At 40.1% G+C, this 26677-nt stretch overlaps 1 long non-coding RNA gene across 1 annotated transcript in view; it reads right to left on the reverse strand.

Annotated features, from left to right (window-relative positions):
* LOC134172286 (uncharacterized) overlaps positions 1 to 13974 on the reverse strand; it is a 65003-nt gene extending 51029 nt beyond the window's left edge. The window contains exons 1-2 of the long non-coding RNA XR_009967889.1: positions 13914 to 13974; positions 2397 to 2513 (exon numbers count right to left, since the gene is read on the reverse strand). This is a non-coding gene — a long non-coding RNA (uncharacterized LOC134172286). The remainder of the gene's footprint in view (positions 1 to 2396; positions 2514 to 13913) is intronic.
* Positions 13975 to 26677: the final 12703 nt, after the last annotated feature.

Consider the following 26677-nt stretch of genomic DNA (forward strand, 5'->3'; position numbering starts at 1 on the left):
TGTGCTTTCCTTATATGTAGACAGCAGGTACATGATCCCCAAGGAGTCTTGTAGCATCCCCACTGAGATCCTGCCAGATGACACTTCCTGAGTGACTCGAGTTCTTATTCAAAGGAATCATTAGTCTGTGTTCCATAATTAATGCTTGGGTTCTCAACTGTCCTTTGAGCTGTGAGTCAAATCTGATGGAATCTACGCATGTAAATACCACCTGCCCACCCTAGCTTCACTGCCTGGAAAACACCTACCCTCCCTTCTTTGTGTCTACTGATCCTGCCTGAATTGTAGCTATGCCATGAAGATGCTTTGAAGCTACTCAATGGTAAGCACGTAACTTGGCTAGCGAGGATCTAGAAGTCATGCATGTCATCACATATACAGTACTTCACTGTACTTCCTAAGGCACCTTTGGGGCAGTTCCCCTCTGGAAGTCAATATTTTCACATTGGCAGCAGTTACCTTCAGAAAACCCCATCAAAACAACCTCAAAGGTAAGGCTGCTGAAACTGAGATCTCTTTGCTTCAATGGCAATGAGCAGGTCTGGCCAGGCTGTTGGAAAGAAGTCAGATGATTACCCAGCACAGCCCATTCTAGACTTGCATTTTATTTGAAACTAAGAGTTAGAAAACCTGGGTTTAGTCTCTTAAATGACCAGTGAGACTGTGACCTCAGCACACAGCTCCGTGTTACTTCCAACATAGACCTATGGTGCTGCTAATGCAATTCAGAGCATGCAGAAGGAGACTGAAAACAGAGCCAAGTGCCACTGGGGCTCTCAGAGCACTAATGGAGAAGGAACAGCAAATTCAATGAGGACAGAGGTAATCAGGCTGTTCTGATGGAAACTTGTGGCTACCTTATTGACACCAGCCTGACTGCTGAAGGCTCAAACAGCTGATTATCTGTAGCTCAAAGCTGCTGCAGTTATGGGTCTGAAGAACTGTGGTTATTCAAGGGGGGGGGGAGAAGTTACCACCAGAAGAGTTTCCAGTTAATAGAGCTACTCAAGATAACATTGTTGAAGGGAGGTGTCTCCACATAATCCCAATTTGACTGTACATCCCACAGAAGTATTCCTGTTTATGCTAATGTTATCTCTACAATTATACTAATTACTGGCTTTATTATGCTAAACAATCACTTTATTTAGGTAATTCTGAAGTAATTCTAGACTAATTAGCTCAGACTTAATCACACATAAGGGAAAGATAAACTGGGAACACACTGACAAACAAGCATGATTTAAACCATAGAGCTTCTTTTCAGAAATATGCTAATAATATAGATCAACTTCTAATACCACTGATGCTTTCACATTTGGAAAGCTTGCTTTTGAAGTTAATTCTTTAAACATTATTTCACATGCAGATATAGCACATCTGAGTCCACAAACAAATCTGAAGGCATGCATGCAGTTGCAGCCAATGAAACATGCACAACTGTATGCCAAGTTTTCTTAGTTCGAACATTCTTAGGGGTGGGTTACGGATAAGCATTATTAGCACGTTGTCTGGTGGAACCATTCAGTGAGATGAAGAACGCAGATTTTTTGTAAAAAACTGTTTCTAGCTTATATAAATTAAAAAATAAAAATAAAAATTAGAGCAGAATATGCAAAGAGCCCAAGATGAACCTCAGAGTATGAACTGTCTTTGCATCAGACTTCTGAAAGTTGCTGCTTCTCCAAAACCAGATGAATTCATGATGCGACTGTGATGCTACTAAAGTGTACTTTTCCTCTCACTTTGAATTGTTTTAATGTAACCTACATCCTAATTCAGATAAAATTTATTTTAAAATGTACTCGCCGTGATGATGAACACAATAAATGTCAAAAGACTTTAAACTGCAAAATCACTGTTTCTAATTTTAACATTCTTCATTAGTAGTGTCTCCCCTCTATCTCTAAATCAACCTCAGTTCTATATGCAGTGATCATGTTATCAACATTATATATATACATATATATACATATACACCCAGCCTACTGCATCTACTCACAATTCACTGAGTCAGTCAGCAAAACTATTCATTTTGCTTGAATTATTCCTACAGGAAGGTGTTTACTTCTTTGTAACCAAAGCGTGACTTTGGGGCAACCCATGATTTACTACACTGTCAGAAAAACAGGCAATAATACTGTATGAAAAATACCTGCAAAATAGCTGAAAACTATTACACCAAATACCATCATTCAATCCTTTAGTTTCGGGAGAAAATAGCTAAACAGAGTTCTAAAAATCCAAAGATTTCACTGGGATTTTGTGTCTATTTTAAATTCATTGTAAGCAACAGTGAAACTTCCACAGATTTTACTCCAGACACGAGTAGACAAGGATGTCTAATTGCATATACAGGTGATGATCTGCAGAAATGAAAGGAACAAATAATGTACCTCATCTCCCCGGAGACACAGAGAAAATAAAGTCCTTTTCCTGCTGGACTTCAGTGTTACTGAACTGCTGGCCTGTCCTACTGGGTATTCTGGCAGCTTTTCATTACAGATGAAACTCTTTCCTATAGCAAGCAACAGTGTTTGCTGAAACTCTCATTATTTCTGCTTATTGAACTTATGTCACCACAAAGGAAATGCGTTTAATCTTTAATTTGTCATTAATTTAGTACTTTCAGATTAACAAGAGACCCATACACCCTGTAGCTGGCTGTCTATAATTTTTCCTTATGCTTTCTCACACCTTGTGTAACAGCTTAGCCTGAGCTTCTGTTTGTGAAGGTATCTCACTGTTTCCCTTATAGGCATCCTTGGCATTTGCTCTTAGTGCTCTGTGGTGTGATCTGAATAGCAACTTTCAGGATAACTACCTGTGGCCTCACTGAGCTGTGAAATGAATCAGACACAGGTAACAGCTTTCCTGTCATCCTGGCATGAATCAAAATTCCCTCAGTCCCCAGATGCTGAGAGCCACAATTTATTATTCAGGATTCAGGGGAAAGATGCCAGTGAACACATGGCTTTCCCTTAGGAACCATGGCACAAAACTGAAGAGCCTCAAATATTAAACTTCCCATTTCAGATGCTACTATTGGGAAAGAGAGGAAAGGATGCTGATGGTCAAACTGGGAAGTGGAAAAACTCGCTTCCAAGTCGCTGCTTATTACAACAGCTCCTGACAAATGGCAGTTCTGGTTCTGTGTGGTATTGGAATGCGTGGGAGCCATATGTTGCAGTGAGGATTCCTTCAGCCTAATGGGCTGGGATTCACAAGTGCATGAATAAGTGAACAAACTGGCAGCGTTACAGTGAGTAGGCTCAAAACTACCTTCATGTGAATAGCGAAGCCTTATGAGCTACCGCCTGATGCTTAGCTCTCTGCTTTAATAGTAACCTTTAAAGGTTACTAGTAATCTTGCAAATGTGCAAAAGCAAATTTGAAGGATTCCCCAAACCTTCCTCCACAATTGCCTGTGGATGTATTATTGTCTTTTAGCTCACTTCTCCCCCACCCCCTTCTTTTAAAACCATTAGAACTTTTTTCTTTGAATCACTAAGAAGAGAATAAAAATATTTCGGAGAGAAAAGAGAGCAAGGTGAGAAAAAGAGGTGGGCTGCGTGATGTGATTCTGACCCATGAAAAATGAGTCACTGGTCATGAAACTGAATGCTCATAAAGGAATGAGACAAAAAGAAGAGGAGGAAAAATAGACAAAGATGTTAGTATAGTAACTGGAATCTGTTGAAAATCACTGCTTTAAAGTAAACCAATTTATGATGCCTCCAAACTAGGACTATGTGGTAGTGTAACTTTTAAAAAGGATTTTCTCCCCCCCACAAGAACAGTCATTAGATGATCACAACCCAGCAAGAAAATCACCACCAGCAGAATTCAGAGAAACATAAACTTACTATGAGCTAACAGAATTCAGATTGCTACTGGCAAGAGTATAAATTCAATGCAGGGAATATAATGATTACTGCTTCGCCTTTCAAAAAGTCCATGTTAACCCCTTCTGTTGCCTCAAACTCCGTGTATTGAATGCTTGCTGCTGTTCTTTAATAATCTTAAACAGAAATTGCTATGGTTTATTTTGGTGGTCAGAGGAAAAGGGAATGCACACAAAAACTGATATAAGCAGTAGCTTGGTGGTTAGCACATGCTCCTGGAAAACTAGCGTGGGTTTAACTCCATCACCTGCCAAGGAAGGTCAGGCATTGCTTTGACAAGTTCTTTAACCATAATGCTGGTTTACATAAGGCAAGTATCAAATGGTCTCTCTTGTCCTCCTCCTCCTTATCCCATCAGCTGGGTTTTCAAAATAAAGATGTCTATTACAAAAGATTCAATTGCATCAGTATGTCAGGATTGCTTGGAACCTATTCAGGCATCAGCACCTTGTAGACCCCAGCATGACCCAGAGCAGCATGACCAGTGAACCAATGGCTTTGTTAAATTGTTAACCCGTAAGGAAACCAGGCACACCACTAAGCAGAGAGCTGACAAACTGCAGTTTCAGCCTCCTAAAATAGGATTCCCATTGATTTTAGTCACCCGTGAGGCTCTCAGTCTAGTCTCGCCGTCTAGTTTCTCTTACCACTTATGAGAGATGGACACCCTCAGAGGGCAGTACAGCCCACTAGCGTACACAGTCTTTTCTAGGATAGCAAGAAGTTTCTTATCTACTGGATACTGATAGATTGAAGTAGACCAAATTCCTCCCTTCATGGGTTAAGTTCGTTCATGTAAGCTGACTCCCACCCAAAGAGACATCCCACATCTGGTTTTAGATACCTCCATTCCATTTCAGATGTCATCCAGAGACCTGCTGCTGCTCTCCTCCCCAGCCTTTCCTGAACACATAGACATACTCTTTCCACAGGAGCTGGCAGGGACATAAACCAGTCTCCAAGGTGTATATTTCCACAGAACAATGATTCTTGTTATGAAAAGGCATCAGAACACAGGCCGGTGGACACAAAAGTTTCTGCGTATTTGACGTTTCTGCTTTGAAGTGGATTTGTAACTTGTAACTCCTTTGAGCCCAAAATCATGGTGATGAAGTCCAGCGGTAAATGGAATCTCATTTGGTAGAATTATCCTCTATCAGTAAACCCAGGTTTGTTCTCTTTTGCAACAAAGTTAACAAAAAGTACACTGATACCTGGGATTATTCCCCCAGTCAGGACTAAGGCAATAAAGAGACTTTCACAGCTGAGCTGCCCCAGCAGATGATAATTACAGCCTTGACTCTCCTTTCACCCAAGAGAAAATAAAACACAACAAGAGAGGAATGACACAGTTGTGGAAAATGCAACCTGCAGAATGCCATCAACTAAAAAGTGCATCACGCTTGTGCTAAACATTGAATAATCACACTTCTGCTCTGTCAAATCCTGCAACGATCGCAGATACTCAGTTATGCTTGCAGGTTACACTTACGCACCTCTGGAGACTAAATTCAGGCATTAATTGATTTAAACCTTTGAAACCTTCTCCTTTAGGAATTTTGACCTGATCCTTTTGTTGCAAACTGTTCATTGCTTAACCAGGAGCAAATGTTAACTTCTTTTCAGTAGAGAGGGACTTCACGGACATCCACCAAAAACACGATGCTCCCCACTTTTCTCTATAATGATATGGATTCTGCAGAGGAAAGAGCTGCTGCAGAACCACCCAGTCAGGAATAATGAATATTGAATCTTGTGAAGCAACAGAAACTATCCAGAATAAAATCTGTCTGCAAATAACTCTGAAAATGATCAAGTGGTGTGGATATTTTTTTCCTTAAAAAGAGCCTTGGCAGCAGGCTTGCAGCCTTTAAATACTGTGTTGAGATATGACCTTGTTAGCTCAACGCTTTTCTGTAAGCTCTAAGTTAGTGGTGCCACCAGAGACATCAGGCATCTTTTGTAACATGTTTTTGTCTTGTGGATTTTAAATGTGACCGCTTGCCATTTAAAAATGATGTTAAAAGAGACAAAGCAGACATTCATAGAATCATAGAATCAACCAGGTTGGAAAAGACCTTTAAGATCATCAAGTCCAACCGTTCCCCAGCACTGCCAAGGCCACCACTAAACCATGTCACTGAGAGCATCGTCTACATGGTTTGTGAACACTTCCAGGGACAGTGACTCCATCACTGCCCTGGGCAGCCTGTTCTACTGCCTGAGCACCCTCTTGGTGGAGAAACTGCCTCTAATCTCCAGTCTAAACCTCACCTGGTGCAGCTTGAGGCCATTACCTGTTGCTTGTTAGTTGGGACAAGAGACCAGCACCCACCTCACTTCAACCTCCTTTCAGGCTGTTTTAGAGATAAGGTCCCCCCTGAGCCTTCTCTTCTGAGGCTTTTTAGAGATAAGGTCCCCCCTGAGCCTTCTCTTCTGAGGCTTCTTAGAGATAAGGTCCCCCCTGAGCCTTCTCTTCTCCAGACTGAACTACTACTAAAGATACTGGAATTACCAACACAAAAGCCCATGTGCATTGCAGCCACACTTCCCATTGCACTGTCAGGATCCTTCAGTCTGTGCAGACAGGAGGATAAAGATTGTTAGTTATAAGAAAGGCATTTAATAAAATAGAGTAACAATTTGAAAAGAAGCTATTTCCTTGTTATTGATGACGTAAGGAAATCTAGTAAGGGATGGATTCATTGAAAACAGTTAATTGAAAATAGCTCGTTGAAAATAGCTAATGAGCTACCTAACGCTCCAAGCAAAACAAAGTTTAATTAAAATCAATTACTTCACTCTCTTATGAAAAAAAGTATAGATCAGCCCCACTTGAAACAAATACCCCTGACATCTGCAATGGGAAAGTGGTCTCAATTGCTCTGGAAAGAATCTTATAGCAGATACACAAGGCTATGTTGCTTTGATCAGAGACATAAGGGGAAAAAAGTCTACTTCTCTCTATCCTCCTTGCATGCTTTTTCATCACCTCATTTTCTAAATTTAAACAACAAAGAGTGGGCAAATCAATTCTGGTGGATTAGCTTTAATTTTTTTAATAACCAAGTCATTAATGGACTCTAACCCAGTCTTCCTCATGTCCTCATGGATGGGCTCTTCCCCTTGCTGCAGTCTGAGACACACTTAACCACTCTGGTAATGGCAAATTTGTTGTGTCTACAGAGAGCCCAGTGCACATACCCATAGGCCAAGCTGCTAGGAAGCACTTTGTGCTTTCCTCACTGAAGAAGTCATTCTGTTTTCCACTGGCTTTGACAGATCTGTGTTCAGCCCTTGCAAAACAGGTTTAAAACCTTGAAACTTCGGCTCTTTGTACTGAGGCCCACAACTGTACAAGTTGCTCCAACTTTTCAAAGCCTACAATACTGTACAACATCTCCTTCCACCGATTCAATGCCATCCATCTTTCAGATATTCATGGTTAAAGTGACTGTTTCCTTCCATGACACTTAAATAGCCTGTGGTACATGAGAGATGAAGAGGCTGTGACTCAGCTGTGTTTATACATGGACAAGGATGCTTAAGATCACCTTTTTTTTTTCCTTATGTTGGTGAACCAGCAGTGTTACTAAGCCTTCATCTTGCACTCAGCCCACACACATACAGGCAAGTATGAAGATTGCTTTAGGCTTCTAAGTAGGGCAGCAAGGCCACAGCGAGGGGAAATGATCTGTACTCAGTAAAACACCAGCTGATGGCTCATGCCATGGTACAGGAAGGGAATGAGAAACAAAACACTGGCATTTTTGTGGTCGTAGTCTCATCTCTGTCAGCTCCTGGGGCAATGCAGCTCCAAGGACATGCTCCTTATCCACAACACAGTTGTGCCAGAGTGACTGCTTATAATTTGCATTGAACTTTCAAGCTCAGTGACATTCAAGAACTTCAGTGATCACAGGCATATTTATTTTTCACTTGATCCATGAGAATCTGAGACAAAGTGGTAAGCGAGAGCATCCCTCCCTCCACGCAGCAGATTTCAGGTGAAGTTATATCTGTCAGGCTTTGACACAAGAAAGCACACAAAGTACACAGATGCAAGCAAAAATGCAGCTTTGACATTTCTGCCTCCCAACTAGAATGAATTAAAGTTTCCTTCCAAAGCAGCCAGGCAAAAAGGCATGGAAGCAGTAATTACAGATGCAGCCCATGAAAGCCAGGCGGGGATAAACTAGGTGGTTTGTCTCACTTGAGGCAGGAGAAACAAGGAGAAACTGAATCTGTTTCCACCAAGAGAAACATAAGGAATTGGCTGCACAGGAGCATTAACGGTGCAAGCAAAAAGAATGCGCTGGGGCAGATTTGATTGTTTGACCACTTGGGATTACCTTGTACAAATTGAAATCTCCCCCAAAAGCAGCAGTCTGGATAATGCCCAAAGGAGCACTGGGAGATACCCTGCTCCAGAGAGAGCACCAGGTTGCTCCTGGCACTCCCCAGCACACCAGGAGAGAGATGTTTCTATTATCACTTATTTCTATCCCCAGCTCACACAACAGTAAAGTTATAGACCTGTCCTCTAGAGCTTCAAACAGACAAAAAGGAAAAAGGAACACTGCATATATATGGCATAAGAGTATAGGAGGTTGCCCATCTCTGCTCCTATAGCTATAGGATGTAAAAGTACTGTCCAGTAATTAAAAATAGAACCGACCATAAAAGACAGTCCTATATCTACAGCCCATCCACCAGAAAAGATTATCAGGAAGCATCCTTGGGATAAAAAAACCTGTCTGTTCTTGCTGGTTTTGGTTTAAGAAGCTTCTTGGACCACTTTAATCTCAGAATGACTGCTGCTGTTCATTATTTGGCCAGGACTATGCCCACAAAAGCAAGTAATTTGTGAACTGTTAGACTCAAATCTCTCTGAACCTGAAAGCCCGAAGTTAGGTATCAAGAACTTGGGTAAAAATGGTAAAAGCTATTCTGAATGGCAACTCTTGGTGTTGAATGTACATATCCAGTTAGGTATTTGCTCTCAATTTGCTTACAAGTCTCTTTCTCAGGGGCAGGAGAAGATTGCAACGCATATGGAGCAACTCAGGAATTAAAGTGACAAAGCTTTGCTCTCTGACATCCAATGTCATTTCATGCCAATTTGTAGCAGCAACTACCGTAATCAGTGTCCCTGTAGAAATGCGGGGTACTTATCTTCACAACATGCATGGGTTTGACCTGTAGCAATTACAACAGGGGAAATTCATTAATACTGGATGAAACATTTTCACCTTGAAGCCAAAGCATATTTTCCCAGCAATTTTCTATCCTGCCTTTGGGTCTTGCTGCTTTCATCTCACACTAACATATTCATGGATTGCATATTTTCAAGAGGTACATCATAGCCAAAGCACAGCGGGCCTTGCTTACCTTTACTTTTTGACATACCAGTTGTTATTGCAGAATAAGGACAGGGCTTAAATCCATTTCCCAATTCATAGGTTTAAAACAAATGGGAAAAAACCCTCCACTAAATCCAGTAAAACCATGCCTGTTTCAAAGATGTGTATTGACCTATGATGTATTTTCCAATGACGTAACAAGAGGCCAGGAGGGTGTTTTCACGTTATCCCGCATGGATAACAGTTGCTGGTTTTCTCAGACACAAGTTTTAGCAGCTTCTACCTATATTACAACCTGATTTCTTCTCACCAGAAAGCAAAAACTTGATCCTTATTACTCTGTAATAAAAACAAACAAAAAAATCACAGTTTTCTTTTGCAAACCTCACATCTTTCTTTTGTTAGGCAATACTTGGTGAAAAGAAGATAGTACTAACGTCAAAGAAAACAGTACTAATAACAGATAATAATAATAATAGCAATAATAAAATATTAATACACTCATCCTCCATTACTGTGCAGCAACATTAACAAGACTCTGAAGATATAAAAGCTGCTAAATTAATCTGTATTACTCCTTAGGAAAAAGAAAAAAAACCAAACCACACAACCAAACCCAATTTGCCTCTTGTTCCTTAATCCCTTTCAAGTTTGTAGACTAATTCTTACTTTATACCGATATAAGGGAGTTGAGTCAAGCCCACTTTGGGGGGAAAGAGATGCTTTGGGTTGGAAGAGACACCTTCCACTAGAGAAGGATGCACCAAGCCCCTGTGTCCAACCTGGCCTTGAACACTGCCAGGGATGGGGCAGCCACAGCTTCTCTGGGCACCCTGTGCCAGCGCCTCAGCACCCTCCCAGGGAAGAGATGAATTTCTTCCAAACTCCTAGATTTTCCCTAAAGCTCCGGTGCAGCAGAATTACCCAGTCCCTAAGCTAGATTCTCAAATCCTCTTCAAACTTGTATCCTCATGGGCACACATCAGACTGGCTATTACACCCCCAGGAACCACACGTCTTTGCACCCTACTGCCACTGATGCTTCCTCCAGGCATTCATCCAGCTCTTGAGACCACGCTAACACAGGTACCAGGCAGCTCACCGAGCAAGTCTGATGCTTGTCAATAGAGTAAGTCTATGAATTTCTCAGTTAAAATAACTTTCATCAAAAAAGAAGCCAAATCTACCAAAAAGAAAAGGATTTGCAAGAAAATAATATCTTCCATTCTTCCGCTCTGTACTTTCCATTTGGGCATTTGGAAATGAAAATAATTTTCCTCCCTGCTTCGAAATTATCTTTTCTCTTAAAATTTTTGACAGATTTTTTTATTATTGTTACATACAAGTTAAGGGGTTGAAATCAACATTAAATGTTTTCAAGTCTTAAAACAAGTCTCAGTTGCCCCAGAATGAAACCTTTTGTATTTCTGGATTTTGGAGATCAACATTCTTTGCCCCTCTGGGAAATATTAGTATTTTTTTCCAATTTAGAAACTATTTGAAAAAGGGATGCCAAGGTCTATCCATCAGTCACTTTCTCACCTGTGTTTACTTCCCATGGGCACAAGTAATGAAGTCCATTTTAGCTGCAAAAGACAATGCTGGGAAATAGGGGGATAATGATGAAGTCCTGTAGCTTGCTCAGATTCATCAAGATACTTAGTGAGACTTTATAATGTACTTTGACTCCCCCATATTTCCTGAGAGCTGCTCTCAACAAAGCATCTGGGAAAGGCACTATCTGTACTCAGATTTTATACAGATTGAGGTGTTTACCCAGAACACTGAACTAATTTGAACTTAACTTGGTAACTTCTTCAGGAATAAATCTGATAATATCTCCACTTTCAGGGCATTTTAGAGGTTAGTAAAATGTTTTAGTATTTTAGCTGGTTAAAAAAACATCTGCCCTAAATAAATTATATTCCTCTGTGGTACATAATGAATGCAACAGCTTCACTATAATGAACCATCCGGGTCTATAAACTGAATGTTGCTGAAATGAATTATTTTCTAACTACTAATTCATAAATCAAAGCCTAATGGGTCTCTGAATACAGCCTGTATTATGGAGATTATAGCATACATTAATGATATTTAAACACAAGAGCAAGTACTGTTGCAACTGTTTTTCCATCTGTCATAATTTCTGCTGAAGGGTAGAATACTAATAAATGACAAACCAACCTCAAAAACTTTCCTAAAGCACATAGTCCCAAAAGGGCTTTACCAAGATTTACTTATAGATTCAGTGACAAGACTAAGCAGCAATGCAATGGTTCCTGAACAAGAGTTTTGCTTCCCCCCAGGGCTGCCTGGGAATGCCATCCATTTTCCAGGCCTGGTAACAAACCAACATTAGCTGCATTTCCACCCAGCAGAAGCAGTACTTTGCTGGCTACCAATAAGTGGTTTTGGGACTCAAAATGCAGAAGTTATTTGGTCACCAAACTCAGTGAGAACCAGGCATCCAGCACATTTAGGGCCCAAGCCCCATGTTCCACAGCAAATTAACTGTGCTAATAAATGTTGCAAAGGGACACCAGGAAAAAACGAGCCAATCCCTATTAGATGCATAGGGTCTTAACCACAAAATTCATTAGTGTTTCAACCAAAGGACGAGCATGAGCATCTTCTCCAAAAGTTCCTGTTGCAGCTGACCCTGAACATCAGATGGTGAAAAGTTTTCAGAATGAAACTGTTAGCTGTGTTCTGCTAGCTCTCATTATCCCAGGTCTGTATTTTGCTTTCTTAAACTGATAGGGTAGTACAGTTAAGGCAGTGTCTGTGCTGTTTATCCCAAGGATTTTACATGGCAATTTTCATTGTTCATCCATAGCTTTCTAAAGCTGACATTCTGGAGACGTCTGCAAAATAGCTACTTGAAAGCCACGCAAAACTCAAACTGTCATATACTTTTTGATGCTAATCTCATTTAAATGGGGAAAAAAAGAATCCATTTCAACTTCAAAAAAAAAAATCTTCTCATGTAGCAAATATACAGGATCTTGGGGATATCTTCTGCTTCACAAGTCTCATTCCTAAATTCCTGATGAAATACAGGAAGAGCTTGAGCCATTCCTCTGTCCTTTCGGAAAGTTTCCCTCCTCTCCACTGATTTAGAAAGGTGAGTCACCAGCTGCCTCCCTAGCAAAAGCTAAATTCCCCCAGTGATTTCTCAAAAGCTCTGTCTGTCCACATGCAGCTTACATAAGGCCGAATGGCTACTGTCCAATGAGCTTTTGGTTATCTCACCCTCTTCCCCAGTGCGGACAAGTGGTTAAGCACTTCCACAATGAACTACCTACATGGTACCCTGACATCTTCACAGCCATTCTTGTGTCTCATGCACACCACGCATTGGCACCCATGGGAGAAAATGGTTTTATTCTGAACATGGACAGACTGGGCAACAATACCTGCTGCTAAAACTCGCTCATCTCTGCGCCAAGATGTTCGTCAGCTTTTGGTGCTATTTTTGATTCAAGTTTTCACATGTGATGTAGCCAAGTTTCAGAGCTAAATTGAGCACTTACTCCCATTTCAGGCCATCTCCCTGTTAATCTTCAGTAGTTTAAGTTGTACAGCTACCATGGTACCATAAATCTATTCAGCTCTTAATCAGCAGTTGCAGAGAGCAACAACACTGATGTTAACAGAAATCTCTACTGTTGACAAATACGTTTTTCACTTTGCTAGATGCAAAAAATCCAGCATTTCAGCTCTGCAGATCTCAAGTATTGCTTTGGTTATTGATTTCCATCTGCAATGCTCCCCTGGATTTCTCACTAGAGCCCAAGCTTCCCAAAGGACACGTAATTACATGTTACAGAAAATATCACTCCAGTGTGGCTCCAAACCTGTTCAAAATCTGGGTGTGCAAAGAATCCCGCACAAAAACCTTTCTTCATATAAAGAAATATGTAACAGATGATTTCATACATCTAGCATTTCCATATTTAGTTAAATTACTTGGCTACATTTCCCACGACACTTTGGAAATGTAGAGTATGTGAAGGGACACAGCAAATGTCTTGGCCTAATTTGCTTTCTTGTTTCAGACCAGGATTCAGTGGAGTTGTTTTTAATGAATGCCAGTATAGGAAGACAGAAGTAGGCCACATACAGGTATGTTTTATTAAAGCCTCTGAGCTCGTAGGCACACAGTAGAATTAACAGCAGTACAAAATCTGTGAGGTTCATTTGCAAAAGGATAAAATATATGGAATATACACACCTAAGTTAATAGCCCATGGGCAAAAAGCAGTCTTAATTTTTAAACTGAAAAGATAAGGATGCTTCAAGAGCTTTTATATATTTTTTTAGGGAATAAAATCATATATCTTCATAAATAAGAGAATATACACTAATATTATACTTTTTATATTCATCGGTCTGATGATAATTGCAAATAGCAAGAGGCCAGAAGTAACAGGCACCAGGAAGTGTTTCAGAAACTGGACCTGTGCTGTTGGATGAAATTCAGCACTGTTTAGGGGTAAAGGAAATAAAAAAGAGACAACTTGCTCAGAGAACATATATCTTATAGCTGGGTCATTAAAGAGTGTCCACAACACAACAGTTCTGCAGTACATTGGTAGATGTGCATCTTATTAATGCCTACAAGAGCACAGCAAAAATGTACTTACCTGTGGCTTGCAAAGACTCTGCTGATAAAAATGTAATGCTGCCCTCCATATTTCTTCTCTCAAAGTGCAAGATCACTATTATCAGCCCAAGAGAGAAGACTGCAAAGAGAAGATAGATTAATGAGTATGTTGGCCCTACAGTAAAGTATCAAAAGCTGGCAATAATGCACAGGCAAATTGCTATGACGTTACTTTGATTACTGCTGTCACAAGTTCATTGATTTTGTGCTGTCAAAAAGTGCGTGTAATGATTCCATTTCCACCTTATTCTTGGCTCATTAAAATAAATACTTTCACATTAAGAAGGCTGGATCATCACCTTCAGAGTGTACGGGTTTGAAAATAAAAATACTTCAACCTTTACAGCTAATGCATGCCCATATTTTATTGTAATGATGCATAATGAGTATGGTATCTACTCAAATTTATTCTAAGCTACTTTTTAGCCACAAAGAGCTCCAATAAATCATGTATATTTAAAGTCAACTTACTTTTATAGTTATTTGGCTGGCAAAGTCAAGCGCTGAAAAATTAGATAATACCTAATGTCTCTGAAGCTATTGGATTCATTCTTTCTTGTACAATTAATGTGACAGGTTACGATGAGGGAAATAGGTATGTGTGATTAGGTACCACATACCTAGGTTAGATGTATATGTTGTGGTACCAGTACATAAATATGTAAGCTGGCAATTTATGCATGGATAAGCAACAAATTAATACGGTAAGACCTACATGTGTTGAGCCATATAGAATAATAGGTTGGCAAAATGCATTAGAAAATGATGGAAAAAATATGGTAAGAAAAAGAAACAAATTCCTATAAACTGGCTTTGAACATAAACTGAACAATTTATGCAGAATATTACAAAGTTTTTCATCATTAAAACAGGGTGTAGGTCCAGAAGTCTCTTCTACATGAAAAGTCAGCACAAAAACCACAACAAATTTTAAGTTGAATCCTAATGCCTTTCTGGAGAGATACCAGGCACTAGCCCTGCAATAGCACTGAATCAGTATGGTAACAGTGAGGATGCCTTCCAACATAGGTCCTGTGATCCCAGGTGTCTTCTCCCTCCTTTTATTTGTGCTGTCTTTCACATTAGCTTGCTTTCCTCATGTGCTTTGGGAAAGCATGCAAGTCAGTGTTAATTACGTTATGAAGCAATATGGTAGCAAAAAGCAAAGGAAGCAGGGTTTGAACACTGAAAAGCCTTGCTGCCTAAATGCCTTCTGATCTTGATCACTATCTTTGTTACTATCCATTAAAAGTATAAATTCATTAACAGTTTGAGCAATACAGAATTAATATGAGTGTGATGAAGACAACATGAATGCCATTAACTTCAGAAAACACGCACAGAGGCTAACTATTCATAACAAAAATGCAAATTGAGTCTCACATGCTGGAGCTTGGCACGATCTCATCTAGAAAGCTGAACTTCAACCCCTGGGAAGTTGTTTTCATTTGTACAGAGGATTAATCCCATCATGCCACCACATAGAAACCACAAATGTAAAACCAACAGTTTCAAAGCTGCCTGAACGTTACTTGCTCAGCCCAGCTTTCTTGCCCTTGAATTCAACTGATATTTTCTATAACCCTTTTCATTTATATTTTCCAGTTCTAGGTTACTGTTGTTTTCCAGATGGGAGCTACTTTATGTGCCTGCACTCCAGGAATGACGTGGTCATGCCCTGTTCCTAGAACAGTTTAGCATTTTGTGATGTTTGCTATTTAGTTGCTGCACAATGTGCTTTCCCCTGATGACAGAATTTACGGGTAACATTCAGTGCCAAAAATGTCCCATACATATGATGGACTACACGATTCCTATCTTTGCATCTTCCAAGCACAGCGTCAGAATAAGCTCTGAAGATGGGCTCATAGATAATAGGCTCTCTGGGTACATTGTACTTGCGTTAAGAGTGACAAATGCTATAAACCCAGCAGCAAACAGGAGGTGCTTACCAGTCTGACACTATCAGTAGAATCCTGCATCACATTCAACAGAGAAGTCTATATTTCACAACAAACGACTTTTCTTCCATTTTCAGGCTAAAAATCTCAGGGACTGGTTCAAATACTAATGTTCCCAGATAAATATTACTTTAACAGGATAAACACAGCCATCTTCCTTGTTAATTATTGTTTTCTCTGACTCCCAAATGTGATTTACCATTGAAGCACTCTGCTTTCTGCACTGCCAGCACAGCTTTTGTTTCATCTTCCTGGCTCTGAAAGCTCCAGGTTTCACTGTGACACAAATCTTTTCACATGCAGAGCTTGAGAGATCCCCCAAGATTTTCTGGCTGGCAGACCTGCAGCCTTCGCCTGGATGCTCAGGGCTGTCTATCAGCCTCCTGTATATCTACAAGTAACTCCCCTTTCCATATGCAGCTATTCTATGCTTTATTTGCTTTATTATTTTCTATATATATTACATACCATACTATATAATACTAGAATGCAGGCATATATAATACAAACTGAGATGCCCACTAAATGCACTAGACTAATATAGTGTAACTTACTGTATACAGCACTCTATTTCTATTCAAAATCTTGCCAGTAAGTTTTGGTCTTTTAGATAAGTTTTGCTAAAATATTGCCTTAAGGAAGAAAAGTTTCACACATGCTTTGTCACAGGAAGTATTCTCAGTCCCATTTGCTCTTCTTTGAAGCCTGCCTGCAGATACAGCATAAAAAAGAATGCTACTGCTATTTCTGATTTATTTCACAGTATGCTCCCTGACTTTCTCCTGCTCCTTATCATCACTCCTGAAGTTTTTTGTACACATACATATATAAATGTGCATGTATATAAAACCTGTATATACACACTGTACAAAAATACAGTGCATATATGTATATGCTGTATATAAATATTATATATATCTCTCTCTCTGTGTATATGCTTAGAAGCCCAAAGAAGTAGAAGTACTGCAGAAAGCAAAAAAAGTTTAGGCCTAAATATGGAAAGTTTGGAAGTCAAAAGCTCCAAAATCCAGACTGATCACTGCTCTGAAACTAAGGAATGGGGAAAAAAAACAGAAATGAAGCAAATAAGGTACCTAATCCAGGTGAAAGTTTTACAGAGCACTACCAGAATACACAAGACCTCAACGTAGGTTCAGCTACTGTGTGATGGAGGAAACTTCATTTCCTCCCCCATAAACTGGAAGCTTCTACCCCCAAAAAAGAAGCTTTAGGCTTTTTTTCCTCTGGAAAACAATTTCTGACGATATGGGTTTAGATATCATGGAGAAAACAGGATTAAAATCTCTGTGACATTACTTCTGCACTGATTTTCTTTAAGCATTTCTTTCAGTGACTGAAAAGTGTCTAAGTAGTTAAGATAGTAAAGCAGTCAAGGACATTCAGAAGAAACAGCTGCTCCTGTTGGCACACTTCATTGCAAGTATGCTGCAGGATGAGTATTTGGCACTGGAGATATAGACAAGCATTTGTATTTCCAATGGGTAGAATCTGGCCGTTTTCTGCACAGCGCTGTTAGTCCTATATTTCTCCATGTCCTGTCTTTTCATCACAAAATAAACAAGGAAATTGCTTACTCATGAACAGTAAGGTAAAAGTTCAGTTAATTTATGTACTGCATGAAGAGTGCAGGTAGATTTTATACATGATGAAAATGAGGTCTATTTTCAACTTCTGCCTGCTCATTTATTCATGAGGATAATAGCAAAGCAGCAGCGTATCACAGTTAGCAGTAAAGTATAATTCCTTCAGACAGCAAAAATTACAAGATAGACCAACAATGAGGCTCTTCAGTCTGCTTCCACTGCAATGTACATAGAGTCAAAGGGAAAATAAATTAAAAGCTTGAGTTCTTTGTTTCCCAAGGCATTCCCTACAGCTGAGAACAAAAAAGAAAATCTTGTATTGTTTGACACTAGGTAGAAATTTGGGGGTTTATTTATAAAAAAACGGGATCTTGTTCTTCTTTTTCCTTCTGTGCAGTCCTCGCTGCCTTGCATGTTACAAACAATGGACCACAGTTCATACTTAAAGCCTCAGCCTTCCCTCCCCTGTACTCCACAGCAGCACCACAGTGGGATGCTGTACAAACAAGGGAAGAGAGAACAGAGGTAAGAAAAGCTCTCTGCTTTAGACAGCAGCACTGGTGGTGTTTTGCAGTGCATTGTCCTGGGTTCAGCACTAGCAGCCATTTTTCTCCTTCTTAGTAGCTGGTGCAGTGCTGTGGTTTTGACTTTCAGCCTGCGAACAGCGCTGATAACACCGATGGTTTTTAGTTGCTCAGTAATGTTTTAGTCTGACCAAGGACTTTGTGAGCCTCGTGCTCTGCCAGGGAGGAGGGGAGGCTGGGAGGAAGCAGAAACAGGACACCTGACCCAAACTGACCAAAGAGGTATTCCATACCACAGCACGTCATGCCCAGTATAGAAACTGGGGGCAGTTACAAGGAAGGGCTAGATCACTGCTCGGTCAGGCTGGGTATCGGTTGGCAGGTGGTGAGCGATTGTATTCTCTTCCCTTGTTATATCCCTTGTCATCATTATCATTGGTAGTAGCAGCAGTGGTTTGTGTTATACCTTAGTTACTGGACTGTTCTTATCTCACCCCGTGGGAGTTACATTCTTTTGATTCTCCTCCCCATCCCTCTGGGAGCAGGTGGGAGGGAAGAAAGGGCAAGGGGGAGTAGACTGGGTGGCTGACTTGCCGACAGGGTTTAAACCACGACAGTTCTTTTTGGCACCCAACGTGGGACCCAAGGGGTTGAGATAATGACAGATCTGACCGGAGTGTGTCTAATTGTATTTGTGATAAGCATTCATCATTTTGGATTAATAGTCACTCGTCACAATGCTGATTTATTGGCTCTCAAAGTTGTTTCTCTTGATCTCATGGTTTCAGCATATCATACCTTACTTGCAGCCGGTATTTGCTGTGTTAGTGTTTATCAAGCGTGGGGCTTGGGCTAAGGTTCTTGTCCCATTGTACTTTATGGTAATGACTTGTAATACAATATAATCATTGATCATGAAACTGATCTGGCTTACATTCCCAGTGAGGTCAACACCTTTATACTTTGGGAGGTATATAATAGAAGAGTTTAGCAATTACACATCTTTTTTCTCCTTCTTGGGTGGCCAACCTGTGAAGGAGACATTCTCTTTCTCTCCCAGCACCACCCAAGACACCCCCCCCCCCCAACCGTTTGCAGCATCTTTTGAGAGTTTTGAAGTTTTTGAATGGCCTTTTAATACTGTTGAGACCTGTTTGCTGATTGTGATGGGGATCACCATGTTGGCACGCATACAGAGTGTGTTTTGCCCATGACCATTTCATCTGATTTCAAGAGTTAAGCAGTCAGGTTTGGGTCTTGTCTGGGGTTAGACGACGATATAGGAGGACCAAGAGATTTTCCCTGAGGCTGGACAGCCATGAGTGGCAGGGTGTGTGGGGTAGTATGGGCAAGTATCTAGGTCAGTGGGCCCCTCCAGTACTTTGGTATTTCACCATTGAACAAGTGCAAAATCCGGAAAAATCAGTAAAACACTCAAATGAGGTGTGTTGTCAGTCTGGCAGTATAAGAGACGGACAAATCATGGCCAACAGTATATGAACTTCTCTGAATTAATTGCCCAGTATACACCTGTGTGTAGTATACGTCTTCAATGGCTCTGTGACCCAGTGGATAGCCCACTGGACTTGCAGCACGTGTTGACGGGAGTCATTCAAAGGTTGAGGGTTCAAGTCCCACTGGCAAGCCACCCTATGGGTTTTACCTGCATGCTTAAAGGAGAGCCTGGAGCGAACCTTGAGAGAGCTGAGACTCACAGGATACAGGATCCAGCCCTCAGGAGCAGTGTGAGTCACACCTTTGCTTGCTGTGAAATGTTACCAAGTCCCAGGAGGATCGTCTGCTCTTTCCAGTTTGGGGATTTTGTGAGGTCAGAGTCAAAACAATTCGGTTTCGACTACTTCTGAAATTGAAATCCTACTTTTTGTGTGAGGACTCCTAAAATTCCTGTTCCAGTTATGTCAGAGTAACTGTTTGCAAGCCTACGTGAACTGTGCTCCCAGCTCACATTTGCACAGACACTTCACTAGTTTATACTATTACCATGACTGCTTTATAATTGCCATCAGTTCACCAAGTATAAAATAACCTACGTGATAAGACCACAGGGACAAGTCTTGATCCTCCATTCACTGCTAGCAACAGGAGTAATTCCATGAGGTCAGTTGAATCAAGCAGGTGAAAAGGAGACTGCTGACTGTTTGGGCATACCTATAGAAACCAGCCACGTCACAGCATGGTGTCCATGGAACAGGGATTGCAGTCTGGAAGTCAGCTAGACATATATATGGAATTGCAACCCTGAATGCAAAGAGAGAGAAGAGCAGAGGTGATCTAGTTCAGGAAAGGCAACCAGCCTTTTCTCCTATATTTTCGAAAGGAAATGTGATGGAGTAAGAAGATCCTTTGGATAGGACTTAACTTCCAGCAGAGGACATTTGAGGATAAATGTTTTGAAAAATGCAAGGGCCCGTTTGGATGGTAATGGGGAGGATATTAGAGTAAAACTGTTCATCATGCAGATGGATCTCTCACTGCATTACTCTAGAGATAGGTTGGTACCTCCAGGGATAAAAAAAGAGACAGAGTTTGTTTTCTCCTAAATGCTCTGAGCAATATGGATAGGGCAGAATATACAGAACATTGCTGAACCTAGGGAATGACTTTAGTTCCTTGAAATTTAGAGTTGCTTTAAGGCATTGTGCTAAGTTATAGCAGCTGCTTCAGAGCAATTTGACTAGCAAAGAATTCCCAAGTACGTGTCATTCCTTATCCACACCTACTTTTTCTGCACTTCTTTTCTCCCATCCTATTTCTCATTCTCCCTCCTCTTACCTTGACTGTTCTGGAGATTGTGTAGGGAGCTGGCATGAGCCATTACAGAGACAACAAAATGCCCTAGGGCCCTGATGTGCTCATAGTTTTAGACTAGAAATCTGAGATAGGATGTAGCTCCCCTGCCACAGAGAGCTCTCATCATAACCACTAAACTGATGCAGTGATTTCTCCCAGGCAGTGGATCTACTGCTGTTCTGTTCTCTGAATATGTATTTCAGAAATTCATATGTTCCTGTCATATCCAGAACTCGGCGTGCTTGCAAAGTGTTTGCTCTGCAGTAAAACACCTATTTGCACATTCCTTGAGATAGGTCTGGAACAAACATTTTTAGAGATGAAAGAGCATCAGCAGAACAATACACTTGCTGCCACATACAGAAAGCGAGTCTAGTAATGAGACTGAAAGCACACAGACAGAAAAATAACTCAGGGCTAAGGACAGAAACCTTCAGAGCAGTGGCGATATCAGATTGGATCATCTTGGAATATTGACTTGAATAATGTATTGGGAAATATAATTGGATAATCTATTGAGATAACACTCACAGTAGCTCAAAGCTAAACTTATGAAAATTCATAGGATGAAGCTGGCTACACTGTAAGATATTTTATTTGTAGAGTATCAAACAGGAACGGAAGTTTTAGTAATGAAACCCTCACACCTGCTTCAAAGGATCTTAAAAGTTATTTTAAATCACATAGCAATACTTGTTCATTTAAACACAGCATCGTTTCTTAAACTCAGGTAGATTTCTAAGACACCAGGTACATATTCTGCATTCAATGCAGCACAACACTGTGAAGGACCTTTGATATACATGGAAGGTTAACACCAGAGGTTTTTAACTGAGAAAAAAAACAGGCATTACCAGAAATGTCCATAAAACCAAATAAATAGAAGAAAATTTAATAGCACAGAGTGTATCTCCCAAACAGTTTAGATCCCATAAATAAAACCATTTTATAATATACAGAACAGATAGAAACATTTGCAATAAATTGTTTTCTCCTAGTGCAGGATGGCTTTTACACAGATACTGGTTTTACCACGGGTTTTTTGCTCAGGCCGATTTTTCTGATCTAGGATGGAATTTGTTATCAGAATAAATTGCAAAGGAAATAAAGTTCCGTAGCTGATTTCAAAATCATAGCAGTTCTGGAGGGGGCAATGGAAATGCTGAAGTTAATAGCAGATCAGCAGAGCAGTACGCAACTCTTTGTCCAAACAAAGAAACAATACATTGGAGCTGGGAGCTGGCAGTGGCAGTCTCTTCAGGTTCACTACAGATCACACATACTAAGGGCTCTTTTCTAGACAGACTAAAATCAAAGCATCTCCAAAATTCAGCAAACCGAGACCACGAAGCTTGGTTTCCCACGAACACCCAGCTATTTGGCCATTCTGGACTAAAAGTAGGAAAATATTTCCCTATTTTTTCTGGAATACTTTGAGAAGCCTCATTTGAACTGGAAAGAGAAACTGAAATAAGCTTCAAAGTCCTGAGAGGTGCAATTTAACTACAGAGCCTAAGTATTTTTAAATCTCTGTCTTGGAGCACAACTGTGCTTTGGGGGGTCTTCTGCCCAAAACTAAAACCTTAGGTTTTGGCACACGAGAGAAGAATGCAACACAATTTCATTTCAAATTCATTTAGGCTGAGGAAGTTGGGGCTGTTCAGCCTGGAGAAGAGAAGGCTGCGTGGAGACCTCAGAGCAGCCTTCCAGTATCTGAAGGGGGCCTATAGGGATGGTGGGGAGGGACTCTTCATTAGGGACTGTAGTGACAGGACAAGGGGTAATGGGTTAAAACTTAAACAGGGGAAGTTTAGATTGGATATAAGGAGAAAATTCTTTCCTGTTAGATTGGTGAGGCACTGGAATGGGTTGCCCAGGGAAGCTGTGAATGCTCCATCCCTGGCAGTGTGCAAGGCCAGACTGGACAAAGCCTTGGGTGCCATGGTTTAGTGTGAGGTGTCCCTGCCCATGGCAGGGGGGTTGGAACTTGATGATCTTAAGGTCCTTTCCAACCCTAACTATTCTATGATTCTAAATTAATTAGATTTGGACCAAGCACAGTAAGAGAATCTAAAGTCTGGACTATTATCAGCAACAGATAACAAAAAGAACATTTAGATGCTGCCTAATTAATACTTGATACAGAAAATATAACAGCTTGTGTGAAAGCATCTTAATAAGCAGCAGGTTAATTGTGCTTACTAATTTATACTTAGTGTAACAAATATATATACTATATTAAATATACTTTATATAATATCCTGGCTTACAGCTATGTTTTTTCCCTGAGATGAACTTCTGCTGACTGTAGAAGGAAGGATTTGGAGAACATCATGAAGATGCTAAAGGTTTTTCCTTCTGTTTCCTGTCTGTTTCCAATAGAGTATATGCAAAAATTACAGGGCTTGGGCTGAAAGAAATTTGTGCTTATTTGAGAATTGATGTAATTTCATTTATTTATTTTTTTTTTCATTTCCTTACCATCTCACTGAGGGTTTTTGGATAAACAGTACTTTGCATAGAAAAACAGAGCTATTGATAGTTATTACCAATCAATAAGAAAAATCCTGCTCTCCTTCATTATCTCCTCATAAGAAACAGCCTGTAAACAGCTTTTACTGCACCTAAAACAGGCAGTTTAACAAATCTGTGGTTTGGGGCTCTTCTTCCTGCAGGAAATAACTCCTTTCCAGTAACAAAATACTGACTAGAACATGAACCCATCATGAACAAAATGTACTTAGATCAGAAAAGCTTCTAATAGGTTTTATTATCAGCTTTTCAAAGCTTGGAAAAGCTTGTTTTCTTTGTATTGCCTTTGTCAGTAAATACGTTTTATAGCAATAGCTAGTCAATGTACAAGCTGTGAAATCCAGGGATCACTTGAAACAATCATCTGCCTCCTTTCACGGACCAGAGTCACCTTTCATCATTTTAATTCCTTGGAATTTCAAAGAACCTCCACAAGAAAATGTCTTTCAAAAGGAGCTTTTGAACCCTCCCCCCGATGCAGAAATCTGCTCCAGAAGGAGCCCTGATTGATGTCAGACACCACCTGGGTGCCTAAAACTGTCAGGCCCAGGAGGCAAAGGAAGACACATGGGTTTAAGCCAGATAATTCATTTCTACACTTTAAAAGGAAAAAGCAATGGCGAAAGCATGGAAAAACATAAGCAGAATTACAGTTTTCCTCTAGATATCCCAGGCCGACAGTGAATTGAGGTACTGCCACTCTTCATTTTGCCTCCAAACCCCATAGCATCTCTCAGTGACCAACCAACGCTCACTCCAGATTGAAGACTTTAAATTTTTGGCCTGATAACATTATACATATCAATAGATCCTACATGCAAAATAGCCCAAATCACCCAACACAAGGTCAGCATCACTTACAGTCAGCCTCATCATATCCCATTTTATCTTGTACAGGACATCACAGTAGCCTTCTTTTCATATTGGCTGTGGTAGGGAGCTGAAGGTTGAGGAATCAGAAAATCTGGGAGAAGTCCAGCCACATTGAAACAGCTGGCAATACTGCATTGATTTCACTGGGTTTAGCAGCCTGCCCCACAGAAAACATCCAAGTATCTGTCCCTTCTCTCAGTGCAACTGATATGAGCAGAGTCAAACCACAGAGAAATCTGGCCTCCTGCTTTCTCTTAATTTAGTACCAAGCAGATTTCTGTGTTGCTGCAAACTCTGGTGCCTGCTGGTTTAATTTGGAGCCGCAAACCACTATAATATCAATTATCAGACACATTCCTATTGAAATCAAATATGTCCTTTGGCATCCAGAACCATTACTGAAAGAAGACATGGAAACAAAACAAATCCATCAAAGCACCATCAGAGTACCACAAAGCTGTTGTGAGTAGCACCTACATGATATAAAGGCAGAGATGTCCCCCAGGAATAACAACAAATGGGCTTCTGAAACATAACTCATATTTTTTCAATGAAATTAAGGGCAAACCTGATTAAAAAGAGACACAGTTGTTGTCTGTTGTCTTGTCCATGCAAGTCCAGTCTTGGCTTTGTTTTGACCTGTTCATCCTAACAAAGAGTCAGCACCATTAAACTGCTTCAGAAAATTAATTAAAATAGCAAGTATAAGGAAATTATTAATTCTGTTATACCTGGTTATCTCATTATTCAAGGACTAGCATGCTACAGAATTCATGCTTTCTGATTGTTCAATTAATTCTGCATATGTGATCTGGTGATTCTTTGCTAAATAGCTGAAAAGAAACAAAATAAAACCACTTTTTCTGAGGAAACCAGTCAAACTCAATCAAACAAGTAGCAATAATCAGCACCAACACATGATATATCACAAAGACTCAGGTTAAATATAAAGAAGCTCTTCCCTGTGAGGGTGCTGAGGCGCTGGCACAGGGTGCCCAGAGAAGCTGTGGCTGCCCCATCCCTGGCAGTGTTCATGGCCAGGTTGAATGGAGTCTTGGGTGACATGGTGTAGGGTGAGGGTGAGGGTATGGTGTTGGAACTGCATGATCTTAAGGTCCTTTCCAACCTAAACTATTTTATGATTCTGTGATTCTTAAGGCTCGTTCTCTTTTGCATGTGGAAATGTAACATGGTATAACTGAATTCAGCTGAAACAAATTTTTCTAATTTATATAAGCAACAAGAGTCAAAGATAAAAATATCTCAGTAACTTTGCCTTGTCTTTGGTTTAACAGGTGCTGCTGTGGCGTTTGGTAACTAGTGCTTAACATTTGCCAATTATTTTTCATTTAGAAAAGATCCAAATCCCCTGTTAGCCTTCCCATTGACCTCAACGTCTGTCATCTGGTTTTCTTGTTAAATCCTATTATTAGGCTATTATTTGCTATCATTTCTCTACTAAAACTGATACTAAAACTCATGAAATACTAGGTGCAGTTATTTCTCCCATTTAACTTCCTAATATTGAAGGATATAATGTTTTTTTTCTTGATACTGAAGTAAATGTAGAACAAAAATGAGGCCCTTTTTTTTGGGCAAACACAACAGCATGCTGTTTACAGAACCAGGTATGAAGTTAGTAACCATCAATCAGGATCCTGAAAACTAAAAGTCTTTTCAAAACATGTATATCTCTAGTTTCTAAGATAAAAAACTATCCATGATATCATGGCACCAACTGAAGCACTTGGAAATGAGGGAAGAGACAGTAAGTGGTGTCTGCGTCCCTTAGACTGTCCATATAATAAACATACAAAGACTGGCTGTGAAAGTCCAGCTCCCTGAGCATAAAGTTTTACACCTTTTTTCCTGTGAAGTAAGTCTGGTTTGAGACAAGCACAGTGAGTAAACTTGAATTAACACAAAGGAACAAGCACTCTTCTTGCAAACAGAGAATGCAGAAAATATTTTCTCCTGTCTTAAGAGATGACAAAGAGCACATAGTCATATAATACAGTCATATAATAGTCATATCAGTGAGGTTCCAAACCCTAAATTAAATGTCCTTATGGAACTGAAGTACAAAGCAACTCAAACTCTTTTCATTTGTAAAAACATCTATCAATAATTCAAAATTGTATTTTACACAATAAGTCTAAAAGGGCCTGTGCACCAGGAGATAACTACAACATTAAACCGAGATTAGAAAGAAATCATAAAGCTGGGTTGGTTTCAGTAAGCCTGGAATTTCAGATGAAGAAGAGACATATTTCAGGTCAAGGCCTTAGCTGAGCCATAAACAATCTGTGCGAGTTGGCTTTATTTGGGAAATATTTTGTTGAAGCAAATCGTATTTATCTGATCCCTTTCATTTCACTTAAAATCCATGAATACAAACACTTCTCCTGCTGAACGCAGGAAACATAAGCCAGTTT

Source organism: Pezoporus occidentalis, unplaced genomic scaffold (assembly GCF_034315485.1).
Source record: "Pezoporus occidentalis ecotype Australia unplaced genomic scaffold, CSIRO_AGI_Poc_V1 ctg45, whole genome shotgun sequence".
In the NCBI taxonomy this organism is placed as follows: Eukaryota; Metazoa; Chordata; class Aves; order Psittaciformes; family Psittacidae; genus Pezoporus; species Pezoporus occidentalis.